The following is a 13,959-nucleotide window of genomic DNA, read 5'->3' as shown; positions in this document are numbered from 1 at the left end:
CATCTAGAAAGAAACTCAACAAAGATACAGAAGAGCTAAAGGCCACAATCAGCCAACTTGACCTCATAGACATATATAGAACACCCCACCCAACAGCTGCAAAGTACACCTTCTTTTCCAATGCACACGGAAAGTTCTCCAAAATAAGCCACATCTTAGGCCACAGAGCAACCCTCAACAAAATCCAAAACATTGAGATAATACAAAGTATCTTCTCTGACCACAATGCCATCAAGGTAGAAATTAACAAGAAAAGCAAGGGGAAAAAAATCAATTACATGGAAACTGAATAACACCCTGCTTAAAATCCACTGGGTCACTGGGTTTTAAAAACCACTGGTAATAGAAAAAATCAGAGATGGAATAAAAAAATTCCTAGACTCAAATGGGAAATGAAAACACATCATACCAAAACCTTTGGGTCACAACAAAGGCAGTTCTCAGTGATCAATTTATAGCAATAGGTGCACACATCAAAAAAGAAGAAAGGCGCAAAGGGCAAAGGAAAAGAACAGACACTTCACCAAAGAAGATATTTAAGTGGCCAAAAGACATGTGAAGAAATGCTCTCGATCACTAGCCATTAGAGAAATGCAAATTAAAACCACAATGAGACACCATCTCAAACTGGCACAAGTAAAAAAAAAACAAGCTATAACAAATGTTGGAGAGGCTTTGGGGAAACTGGAACTCTTATGCACTGCTAGTGGGAATGCAAAATGATGCAACTATTTTGGAAAACGATATGGTGCTTCTTTGAAAAGCTAGAAATAGAAACACCATATGATCCAGCAATCCCACTCATAGGAATATATCCTAGAGAAATGTAAGAGCCGTCACACGAATAGACATAAGCACACCCATGTTCATTGCAGCACTGTTCACCATAGCAAAAAGATGGAAACAACCTAGATGCCCATCAACAGATGAATGGATAAACAAACTATGGTACATACACACAATGGAGTATTACACAATGATAAAGAACAATGACGAATCTCTGAAGCATCTCAAAACACGGATGAATCTGGAGGGCACTATGCTGAGCGAAATAAGTCAATCACAAAAAGACAAATATTGTATGAGACCACTACTGTAAAAACTCATGAAAAGGTTTACACACAAAAAGAAACAATCTTCGATGGTTATGAGGGAGGGGAGGGATGGGAACGGAAAAACACTAAATAGACAATAGATAAGTGGTAACTTTGGTGAAGGCTAAGACAGTACACAATATTGGGGAAGCCAGCACAACTTGTACAAGGCAAGGTCATGGAAGCCCCATAGACACATCCAAACTCCCTGAGGTACCGAATTGCTGGGCTGAGGGCTGTGGGGACCATGGTCTCGGGGAACATCTAGCTAAATTGGCATAACATAGTTTATAAGAAAACATTCTACTTTGGTGAGTGGTGTCTGGGTCTTAAAAGCCTGTGAGAGGCCATCTAAGATATAACACTGGTCTTACCCCTTCGGGAGCAAGGAATAATGAAGAAAACTAAAGATACAAGGGAAATCCAAAGGACTAATGGACCACATCTACCACCAGACTGAGTCCTGTACAACTAGATGGTGCCTGGCTACCACTACCAACTGTACCACCAACTGATAGGAATTACAATAGAGGGTTCCAGACAGAAGTGGAGGACAATGTAGAACAAAATTCTAACTCACAAAAAAAAAGACCGCTTACTGGTCTGACAGAGAAAGGTGAAACCCCGAGAGTACGGCCCCCACACACCCTTTTAGCTCAGTAATGAAGTCACTCCCGAGGTTCACCCTTCAGCAAAAGATTAGACAGGCCCATAAAACAAAACAAGACTAAAGGGGCACATCAGCCCAGGGGCAAGGACTAGAAGGCAGGAGGGAACAGGAAAGCTGTAAACCTTCATCTAAAGTACAGTAAAAAAAAAAAAAAAAAAAAATTGGTGACAATGAAATAGCCCAAAATATATAGAAAAAAAAAACAGAAATTTATTATATCACAGTTTACGAGGCTAGAAGTTCAAATTTAGGGCATGGACTGTACAGGAAGACTTTCTCTCTCTGTCGGCCCTGGAGGAAGGCCCTTGTCTCTTCGGCTTCTGCTTCCGGGTTCCTTAGAAATCTCCATGTGGTTTGACATCTATCTTCCCCTGCTTTGGCTTGTTTAATCTGCTCATTCTGTATCTTTTAAGAGATTGACTCAAAATACGCCCTACACTAATCCTGCCTCATTAACATAACAAAGGAGACCCATTCCCAAATGGGATTATAACCACAGGCACAGAGGTTAGGCTTTACAACACATATTTTGGGGGGATGCAATTCAAGCCATAACACTTGACCATGTCATTTCCTTCTGCAGGACTCTCTCCTAGTTTCTGGTGGCTACCACAATTCTTGGCATTCCTTCACAGTTTACAGATGTATCTGCATTCCTCATCACATGGTGGGCGTGTCCCTCTGTGCATCTGTGTCTATTCTGTTCTTTTTATAAGACACTACTCAGAAGTGATTAGGTTTAGGACCCACTCTACTCTAGTATGACCTCATTAACAACAAAAGAAAACTGTTTCCAAACTGTGTCGTATTTACAGGCATCGAGTTAGGATTTCAACATAACTTGGTGGGGGGGGGGGCACAATTCAATCTATAACAGGATTCCTAGGAGGATGCAAAGAGCTAACACATATAAATTGCTTAGCACAGTGTCTGGCACATAATAGGGGTTCATTCACTTTTAACTGTCGTTATACATGATCCCAACTACCACTACTCACGGTCCTGCTGGGAAAATGCACTAAAAATACCAACCTTTTGACCTTGTAATCCCACTTTGAAATCATTAATCAAGGACGGAAATGAGGGAGGAGGAAGGAAGAAGAAAGAAAGAAAGGCATTTACAATAAAGTTTATCACAGGGTTGTTTATATTAATAAAACTTGGAAATAGTTTCAAGGTCTTTCATAAACTTTTATATAAATTATTGTACATCTATAAAATGGAACACCATATTTCTATTAAAAACAGTAACATACAACTATAATTAATGCTATGGAAATGTATCTGTAATAGTATGAAAATTTTTTTTTTTTTTTAGTATACTAAGTGGAAAAAAGGTTAACAAGTTGAATTTTACAGTATGATACATTTTGTAAGATGTATATATATAATATATATATATACATTTTGTAAGATGTATATATATGTATGTATGTATATGTACCAGAAAAAAAGTGCAAAGAGAATCAAAATGTTAACAGTGGTTTATCTTTAGGAAATGGGGCTATAGATACTTGCTTTCTTGCTAATATCTTTCGAAATTGTCCACTTTTTTAATGAGCATTACTTGTGCTGTGATATTAATGATATTTTTTGATAATTTCCACGTTCTGTTGGATCACCTTTGTTTGGAATGGACGCTTATATGAGTCTCTTGCAGTAGGTTAACCAGGTAGCTGTCTTCCAAATTTCTTGGCATAGACAAGTGAGTGCTTCCAGCATTGCATCTGTTTGGTGAAACATCTCAATTGGTATTCCGTCGATTCCTGAAGCCTCGTTTTTCGCCAGTGCCTTCAGTGCAGCTTGCACTTCTTTCTTCAGTACCATTGGTTCTTGATCATATGCTGCTTCCTGAAATGGTTGAATGCCTACCAATTCTTTTTGGTACAGTGACTCTGTGTATTCCTTTCTTCTCTTGATGCTTCCCAGGTCATTCAATATTTTGCCCATAGAGTCCTTTCAATATTGCAACTTGAGGCTTGAATTTTTTTCTTCAGTTCTTTCAGCTTAAGAAATGCCAAGCATGTTCTTCCCTTCTGGTTTTCTAACTTCAGGTCTTTGCAGGTTTCAATACTTACTTTGTCTTCTTGAGCCACCCTTTGAAATCTTCTTTTCGGCTCTTTATCATGTCTTCCATTTGCTTTAGCTAGTCTACATTCAAGAGCAAGTTTCAGAGTCTCTTTTGGTCTTTTTTTTCTTTCCTGTCTTTTTAATGACCATTTGCTTTCTTCATGTATGATGTCCTTGATGTCATCCCACAATTCATCTGGTTTTCAGTCATTAGTGTTCAATACATCAAATGTATTTTTGAGGTGGTCTCTAAATTCAAAAACAACTGCAGTAGTACATAAACAGGGAACTGTTGAAAATTCAAACTGAATTCAGAAGAGGACATGGAACAAGGGCTATCACTGCTGATGTCAGATGAATCTTAGCTGAAAACAGAGAATACCAGAAATATTTTTGCCTGTGTTTTATTGACTATATAAAGGCATTTGACAGTGTGGATCATAACAAATTATGGATAACATTGCAAGAAATGGGAATTCTGGAACACTTAATTGTGCTCATGTGGAACTTGCACATAGATCAAGAGGCAGTCGTTCAAACAGAACAAGCGGTTACTGTGTGGTTTAAAATCAGGAAAAGCACGTGTCAGGGTGGTATGCTGAGCAAATAATCTGAGAAGCTGGACTATATCAAGAAGAACACAGCATCAGGATTAGAGGAAGACTCATTAACAACCTGTGATAGGCAGATGACACAATCTGGCTTACTGGAAGCAAAGAGGACTTGAAGCACTTACTGATGAAGGCCAAAGGCTACGGCCTTCAGTATGGGTTACACCTCAACATAAAGAAAACAAAAATCCTCACAACTGGACCAATAAGCAACATCATGATAAATGGAGAAAATATTGAAGTTGTCACGGATTTCATTTTACTTGGATCCACGATCAATGCCCATGGAAGCAGCAGTCAAGAAATCAAATGACATATTGCATTGAGCAAATCTGCTGCAAAAGATCTCTTTAAAGTGTTAAAAAGCAAAGATGTCACTTTGAGGACTAAGGTGCGCCTGACTCTAGCCATGGTATTTTCAATCACTTCATATGCATGCAAAAGCAAGAGAAGGTTGAAGAGGAACTGATGCCTTTGGATTATGGTATTGGCAAAGAATGTTGAATATACCATGGACTGCCCGGAACAAGAACAAATCTATCTTGGAAGAAGTACGGCCAGAATGCTCCTTGGAAGCAAAGATGGAGAGAATTCGTCTTGCTTACTTTGGGCATGTTATCAACAGAGACCAGTCCCTGGAGAAGGACATCATGCTTGGTAGAGGGTCAGAGAAAAAGAGGAAGACCCTCGGTGAGATGGATCGACACAGTGGCTGCAACAATGGGCTCAAGCGTAACAACAATTGTGAGGGTGGTACAGGATCTGGCAGTGTTTTGTTCTGTTGTACATAGGGTTGCTTCCTTACTCATCTAGTGAAATACCCACAAGTGGATGGCGTTAACAAAGAGAAATTTATTTCCTCACAGTAAAGTAGGCCAGAAATCCAAATTCAGGGAAGGCTTTCTCTCTCTGTCAGTTCTGGAGGAAGGTCCTTGTCATCAATCTTCCCCTGGTAAAGGGGCTTCTCAGGTGCAGGGACCCCAAGTCCAGAGGATGCGCTTTGCTCCCAGTGCTGCTTTCTTCGTAGTATGAGGTCCCTATGTCTCTCTGCTCACTTCTCTCTTTTATATCTCAAAAGAGATTGGCTTAAGACACTATCTAATCTTGTAGATCTCATCAATATAAAAAAAATAACTGCCACTAATTCATCTCATTAATATCATAGCAATAGAATGTGCAACACATAAGGAAATCACATCGGATGACAAAATGGTAGCCAATCACAGAATACGGGGAATCACAACCTAGCCAAGTTGACAGATATTTTATGAGGACACAATTCAATCCATGACAGTCACTATGGGTTGGAACTGACTTGACGGCACCTAAAAACAACACTTTTGTTATAATCAGAAAAAATATATAACCATTTTCATTATAAAAAATGAATAAATAATTCTATGATGAACATTTGCCCACTCCTCTTTCAGACTTGTTAGGCTGGTAGGCAGATGCCCGGGACGCTGAGTTTCCACCCCGCTGGACTCCTAATTTTTCAATCCGTGAGTTCTCTGCAGTCTCCTTCCTTCTCCAGGCTCCCACACCACCTATTTCTCTACCTTCACGGTTTCCAAACTGTATTACATTTATTTGTAGGAGTCTTTCTCTCCCACTGGGCTGTGGGTAGGCAAGGGCTGCAAAGAATCTGGCACAAAGCCCAATACATAGTAGTGATTCACTCTTTTCCCCTTGTCCCCCTTAAAGCTAGGAACTGTAAAGATTCTATTTTGCATCCTCTGTGCCCAGCAAAGTGTGTATCACATAGTAGTAGATGTGAAACAGGGCGTGGGCATACGATCAGTGCAGTCACATAGGATCCAGTGCTCAGAAAGCCCACTCCACCCCCTGCTTGGGCTTCAATGTTCCGCTGTCTTGAAATTCTTAATGATTTAATCTTGGGATTTGTGTTTTGTAAGGGAAGTCCAATGGGACAATGGAGCATACCAGGGTTTTGGAACCTCAGTTCGTTCATGGTCTCATCTCTTGTCACTTCCCTGGGCTAAGGTCTCAGCTTCTCAATCCCCCACACAACAACCACTGTAGCCCTCTACCCCCAAACTGGCCTAGGTGTGGGCGCAGGAAGGCTCAGGGTCAGGCAGTTGAGGGACAGGGCATGGGCACCTGTGAGGGTCTGCACTTCCCCATGAGTATCCCCGTGACCCAGGAAGCACAACATTAAACAGCAAACAGAAAACACTATGTCAAGTTAAAAGAGAGAAGATCACAGAAGAAAGGAAAAACTTTGTCTGGCTTTTGGCAGAAAGGGCCTTGCCTTTTCATTTTGCACTGGGTCCTGCAATGTATGCAGTCAGACCTAACACCAAAAAAATATTCACTAGATGCATGATATATTGAAGAAGGGGAACTAAATGGCAGAATAGAAATTCTTATCTTAACTCAACTGCTGGCAGCTCCATCGTTCCAACTGCTCAGGCCAAAAATCTTGGACTCATCGTTGACTTCTTTTTATCTCTTACACCCAACATTCAATCCACCAGGAAATGCTGCTGCCTCTACCAAAATAAATTTGAACTCCTATCATTTCTCACCACCTCTGCTACCATAACGCTGGCCCCTGTCACCATCCCTTCACACCTCAGTTGCTGAAATAACTTCCCAGTCATCCCTGTTCCTGTCCTTCCCTTCCACCAGTCTATATTCTCATTAGGCCAGCCAGGGTGATCCTTGTAAACTGTAAGTCATGACACTCCTTAACACTTTCTAATGTCTCCGAAGAATTAATTTTACTACCTTACATGTTTAAAAATTTTAAGTAGTTTTAGAGTGAAGAAATCTGGCAAGCATTATCTTAAATTAACCAAGTGATGAAGGCTAACATCACCAGTAACGTCATGTACACATCATGTACCTTCCAATATGGTACAATGAGAAGAGGTCCTCATCTCTGTGGTCTTTGCTCCAAAAATCTATGTTGTTGTTGGTGTTGCTGTTGGTTGCTATCAAGTCAATTCCAGCTGATGGAGACTGCATGTGTGCAAAGTAGAGCCGCTTCATAGCATTTCAAAGTTGTGACTTTTCAGAAGCAGATAGCCAGGCCTGTTTTCTAAGGCGCCTCTGAATTGGTTTGAACTGCCAAGTTTTCTCTTAGTAATTGAGCACTTAACCATTTGCAGCACTCAGGGACGCCTCCAAAAACTCGTAACCCTTGCCTACTCATGAGAAAAATATCGGACAAACCCAAATCTGGGAACGTTCTACAGTACCTGGCCAGTGTACCTGGCCAGTATCCCTCAAGACTATCACAGACATGAAAAACAAGGAAAGACTGAGAAATTGTCATCAACCTCAGGAGAACGAGGACACATGACAATTAAACACCATGTGTTAACTTGGATTGAATCCTGAAGCAGAAAGTATGGATTAACAGAAAAACTAGTGAAATCCAAATAAAATCTGGAATCTAGTTAATACTTGTTTTTTTTTTTTTTTAAGATGTTGACTATTTTATTGAGGGTTTTTGTTTGTTTTAAATGAGAAATGGGTATTGAATTTTGTCAAAGTCCTATGAAAATCGTCACAAGCTCCAGACTTTCTGGAGCCATGGGAGTTGGATGGATCTCTGAAACTATTGCCCTGAGATAATCTTAAAGCCTTAAGCTGAAAATATCCCCTGAAGTCTTCTTAAAACCAAATAATAGTTTAGCTTAACTAGAAAAAATGCCTGCCTTAAGCATTATGCTCTTCTAAGATTTATCTATATGGGATCAAAGTGACAACAGTAACTCTAAAGATTAGATAGAAACCTTATGGGGCAGTGAATTTATGTTAATGGGGGAGCAACAACTCAGAAAAGGCAGGTGAGAATGGTTACACAACTCAAAGAATGTAATCAACGTCATTGAATTGCATATGTCGAAACAGTCGAATTGGTGTATGTTTTCCTCAACAAAAATAAATAAATAAAGGACAGTCACATGGAGGTCCCATCCACAATGGAACAAAACGTTGCTGGGTCCCACGCTATCCCCATGACCATTACAGAACAGACCATTGTGATTAATAGAGTCTTTATTGATTGATTTTCAGAAGTAGATCACCTGGCCTTTCTTCTGCAGTGTCACTCAGTGGGTTCGAACTACTAACCTTTAGGCTGGTCACTTCAAAAAAAACCAAACTTACTGCTGTCAAGTCAATTCCTACTCATACAGGCTCCATAGGGTTTCCAAGGCTATAAATCTTTACGGAAGCACACCACCACATCTTTATCCTGTGGAGTCGCTGGCGGTTTCCAACCACTGACCTTTCTACTAGCAGTCAAATGCTTTAACCACTGCGCCACCAGGGCTCCTTTAGGTCAGCAGTCGAACGCAAACCTTTTGTGCCACCCAGGGACCCTTAACCTGGCTCTATTTTAAACATTTTTTTTCTCTTCTACCAGCACTTATCACCTTATAACATACAAAGTAATTTACTTTGTTATATATTGTTGTTGTTAGTTGTCATGGAGTCGATTCCAACTCATGGTGACCCTGTGTGTGCAGAGTAGAACTGCTCCACAGGGTTTTCAAGGCTGCAACCTTTCGGAATGAGATGTCAGTCTGGTCTCCTGAGGCGCCTCTGGGTAGGTTTGAACCGCCAACTTTTCATCCAGCTGTCAAGCGCTTAACCATTTGCCTCTATTGTCCTGTTTATTGTTTCTATTGTCTCTAACTCTCTCTAGAATATAAGCTTCAGGAGGGCAAGGATCCTTAACTATTTTGATCACTGGATCTCAACTGCCTAGGAGACAGCTTGACATGTAATGGGTGCAATAAACAGTTGTTAAAGATCACACTATACACAAAAACAAATTTAAAATAAATTAAGGACCTAAATGTGAAAACTAAAACCATAAAATTCTTAGAAGAAAATGTAGGGGCAATGCTGTCAGGCCTAGCTTTTAGCAATGGATTATCTAATATAATAAATACAAACAGTAAAAGGCAAATAAATGGGACCTCATAAAAATTTTAAAATTTTGTTCATCAAAAGACTTTACTCAAAAAATGAAAAGACAAGCTACTGACTGGGAGAATATCTTTGGAAACCATATATCCGATAATAATCTAATAACCAAAATATATATAAAACTTCAACAACTTACAACAAAAGACAAATAACCCAATTATAAAATGAGCGAAGAACCTGAATTGACGTTTTACCAAAAAGGACATTCAGTGGCCACCAAACTCCTGAAATGCTCAATGTCATTAGTCACCAGAGAGATGCAAATCAAAATCACAATGAGATACCATTTCACTCCCACTAGGATGGCTAAGATAAAAACAAAAACAAAATAACAAATGTTGGCAAGGATGTGGGGAAATTAGAGCCCTTGTCCATTGCTAGTGGAAAAGCAAAATGGTACAGCTGTTGTGGAAAACGAACGAAATCATTTGTGTGGCGGTTCCTCAGAAAAACAAACAAACAAAAAAAAATTGCCATTGAGTTGATACCAACTCATAGCAGCCCTATAGGACAGAGTAGAACTGCCTCATAGGGTTTCCAAGGCTGTAATCTTTACGGAAGCAGACAGCCACATCTTTCTCCCACAGAGTGACCGATGGGTTCGAACCACTGGCCTTTTAGTTAGCAGCGGAGCACTTAACCACTGTAGCACAAGGGCTCCTTAGAACTACCACATAACCCAGCAAGTCCACTTGTAAGTACATACTTAAAAGACTTGAAAGTAGAGACTCATACAGAGACTTGTACACCAATGTTCACTGCAGCTCTATTCACAATAGCCAAAAGGTGGAAACAACCTAAACACCCATCAATAGATGAATGGATAAAGTGTGATACAAACTACAATGGGCTATTACTCACGCAGTAAGAGAAATGAAGTCTTGATACATGCCACTCTATGAATGGAGTTTCAAGACATTATGCGGAGTGAAATAAATCAATTACAAAAGGACAAACATTGTATGATCTCACTTATATTAAAAAAAGACAAGAAAAGGCAAATGAGACCAAAGTTTATTAGTGGTTGCCAGGGGCAGGAGGAAGGGGGAAAAGAAGAGTTATTATTTATGGAGTACTGAGTTTCCGGTTAATAGTGATGGAAAAAAATCACATTGATTAAGGATAGGGTTGCACAGTCAATTATTATAAGTGCTGTTATTAAGCTGTACATCTGTAAAAGGTTGAATTGGCAAAAGTTGTGTGATAGATTTACAGCAATGACCAAAAAAAAAAAAAAAGATTAACTGTTGAGGCCATTTATATACAACCAAACACCCCCATGGGATTTGGTTCCTTGGTTTGGAGATTTAGGGGCATGGTTTCACAGGACATCCCAGTTAATTTGCCTAATAACGTGTTTAGTGCTCCTGTTCTATTTCCTAGTTTGTTGCATAGTGCCTGGGGTCTCAAAAATTTGCAAGTGGCCATCCAAGACACAATTGGTTTCTATTCACCTGAAACACAGAGGAAGAAGAGTCAGGAATAGGAGGAGGGTATGGAATGTGTGGCTAATTGCCTCTATGAACAACTGTCTGCTCTGCCATAAGACCTGAAATACTGGATGGTGCCCGGCTACCATTACTGAATATTTTGATCAAAAACTCTATAGAAGAATGAAGAACACAAAAGACATATGGTATAGATGAGCCCAAGAGACAGAAAGGGCCACATAAACCAGAGACTCCACCAGCCTGAGACCAGAAGAACTAGATAGTGCCCAGCTACCACAGATCACTGCCCTGACAGGGAACACAATAGAGAATCCCTGATGGAGCAGGAGAACAGCGGGATGCAGATATCAAATTCTTGTAAAAAGACCAGGCTGACTGAGACTGGAGGGACCCTGGAGGTCATAGTCCCTGGACCCTTTGTTAGCCCAAGATTAGAACCATTCCCAAAGTCAACTCTCCAGATAGAGATTGTACTGGACTATACTACAGATAAAGATACTGGTGAGGAGTGAGCTTCTTGGCTCAAAGTAGCTTCTTGGCTCATGAGACTATGTGGGCAACTTCTGTCTGGAGGCAAGATGTGAAGGAAGAAGGGACAGGAGCTGGGCGAATGGACACGGGAACTACAGGGTGGAGAGGAGGAATGTGCTATCTCATTAGGAGAGCAGCTAGGAGTACAAAGCAAGGTGTATATACCTGTTTCTGTGAGAGACTGACTTGATTTGTAAACTTTCACTTAAAGCACAATAAATTTTTTTTAAACTCTATAGAAGAACTCTAATCAAAAGGAAGAAAATGTGGAACAGAATTTCACATTCTCATGGAATCCAGACTTTCTAGAGCCATGGAGGGTAGACGAACCCCTGAAACTATACCCCTGAGATAATCTTTAAACCTTAAACCAAAAATATTCCCTGAAGTCTTCTTAAAACCAAACAATAGTTTAGCTTAACTAGTAAAAAATGTCTGCCTTGAGCATTGAGCTCTTTTTAAAATCTACCGATATGGAAATTCACAAAAAAGACCGGACTTTCTGGTCTGACAGAGACTGGAGGAACTCCCGAGACTATAGCCCACAGACACCCTTCTAACTCAGAACCGAAGCCACTCCCAAAGTTCACCTTTCAGCCGAAGACTACCCGTTGTGGTCTAGTTGATGCTGACTCACAGCAACTCTATATATAGGACAGAGTAGAACTGCCCTGTAGGGTTCCCAAGCAGGGGCTGGGTGGATTCAAACTGCCAACCTGTTGGTTAGCAGCCAAATGCTTAACCACTGCGCCACCAGGACCCCAGCCAAAGATTAGGGAGGCCTATAAAACAAACACCAACATACATGAGGAAGCTGCTTCTTAGATCAATCAGGTATACAAGATCAAGTGATCAACACCTGCCCAAACACAAAGTTGAGAAGGTGGGAAGGGACAGGAAAACCGGGTAATGGAACAGAGCGACCCAAGTAGAAAAGGAAAGGGGGAGAGTGCGGACACAATGCAGGATTGCAACCAATGCCAGGAAACAATTTGTGTATAAATTTTTGAATAAGAAACTAATTTGTACTGTAAAATTTCACCTAAAGCACAATTAAAAAAAAAAAATACCTATCAATCTGAGATCAAATTGACAACAGTAACTCAGAAGAGTAGACAGAAATCCTAGGGGGCAATGAGCTTATGTTAATCGGGGAGCAACAACTCAGAAAAGGAGGATGAGAATGGTTGCACAGCTCAGAGTGTAATCAATGTCACTGAAGTGTACATGTAGAAACTGTTGAATTGGTGTGTGTTTTGATGTGAACATTCTCAGCAACAAAAAAATAAAATAAACTGTTCAAAATGAATTTTAAAATGTGTTGAAGAAAGAAAAGGAAAGGAAGATGGATTATCCGGAAACCCAGAAGTGACTTGCCCTATGTTTCTTCCACCTCTAGCTTCTAGGAAGTAAAACTGGGGAGAAAGTTGAGCCCACCATCACTGTAGAAATGACTGAGCAAAGCTGTCATTTTAACTAATCTGTCAACACCTGAGGTCCAAGGGTTACGTAAGGGGAAAGAATCTAGTCCTCGTAGCCAGGGGCTGTAGTTACAAGACAAGTCCAGGAGAGGGCAGCATTATCTTCAAATCAAACTAAACCCCTGGTGGATCTGGGGACATAACCCGCTTGAAAAAAACACCCTGTTCCCCATAACCAAAAAAAAAAAAAAAAACACCAGTTCCATCTCATAGTGACCCCAGAACAGAACTGCCCCATAGGGTTTCCAATGAGCAGCTGGTTGATTTGAACCTTTTTAGTTAGTAGCTGAGCTCTTAAACACTGAGCCCCTAGGGCTCCCTATTCCCCATCTGAACCAAAACCAAAACCACTGCCGTCGAGTCAATTCCGACTCATAGCGATCCTACAGAACAGAGTAGAACTGCCCCATAGTTTCCAAGGAGTGCCTGGCGGATTCGAACTGCTGACCTCTTGGTTAACAGCCGTAGCACTTAACCACTACACCACCAGGGTTTCCCTATTCCCCATAGAAGTACACAATTGTACATGGGGTTAGGCAGCCAACTTCTAGAACCTAACACCTCCCTTTAAGGTTTGCAGACCCTTTCACATAAATTCCTTCTCCCAAATGAGAGTTTAGCAGTTTGCCAGAGAATGGCAGAGTTTGAACTAAACTGTTGAATTATGTCATCTCTGTGGTCATGTGTCACTCTAGGCATCAAGAGTTTCAAGCACTTTATGGTCCTATGATCATCCCCTTTTTCCAGCCCACAGATCCTTCCTCTTGACCAGTGGCTCTCAGCCTCTTTGTGTTAAACCACACTTTCCAATATAGCACATTTGGACACGCTAGGCAATGTGATTAAAAGATATCCAAAAAGCAAGTTTCAGAAAACTGAAAATATTTTCAAAGTTTTCTTACAGCTCACTTTTTGGTATTCCAGCATGTCACAGTTTGAGTAGAACGATCTCCTTCCCTGATACCAAAAACTAAAACCTGTTCCCATAGAGTTGAACCCAACTCAGGGCGACCCATGTGTTACAGAGTAGAGCTGCTTCATACGGTTTTCTTGGCTGTAATCTTTACGGAAGCAGGTCACCAG

This window comes from Loxodonta africana, chromosome 6 (assembly GCF_030014295.1).
Source record: "Loxodonta africana isolate mLoxAfr1 chromosome 6, mLoxAfr1.hap2, whole genome shotgun sequence".
NCBI classification, from domain to species: Eukaryota; Metazoa; Chordata; class Mammalia; order Proboscidea; family Elephantidae; genus Loxodonta; species Loxodonta africana.
This window is presented reverse-complemented; position numbering follows the sequence as displayed.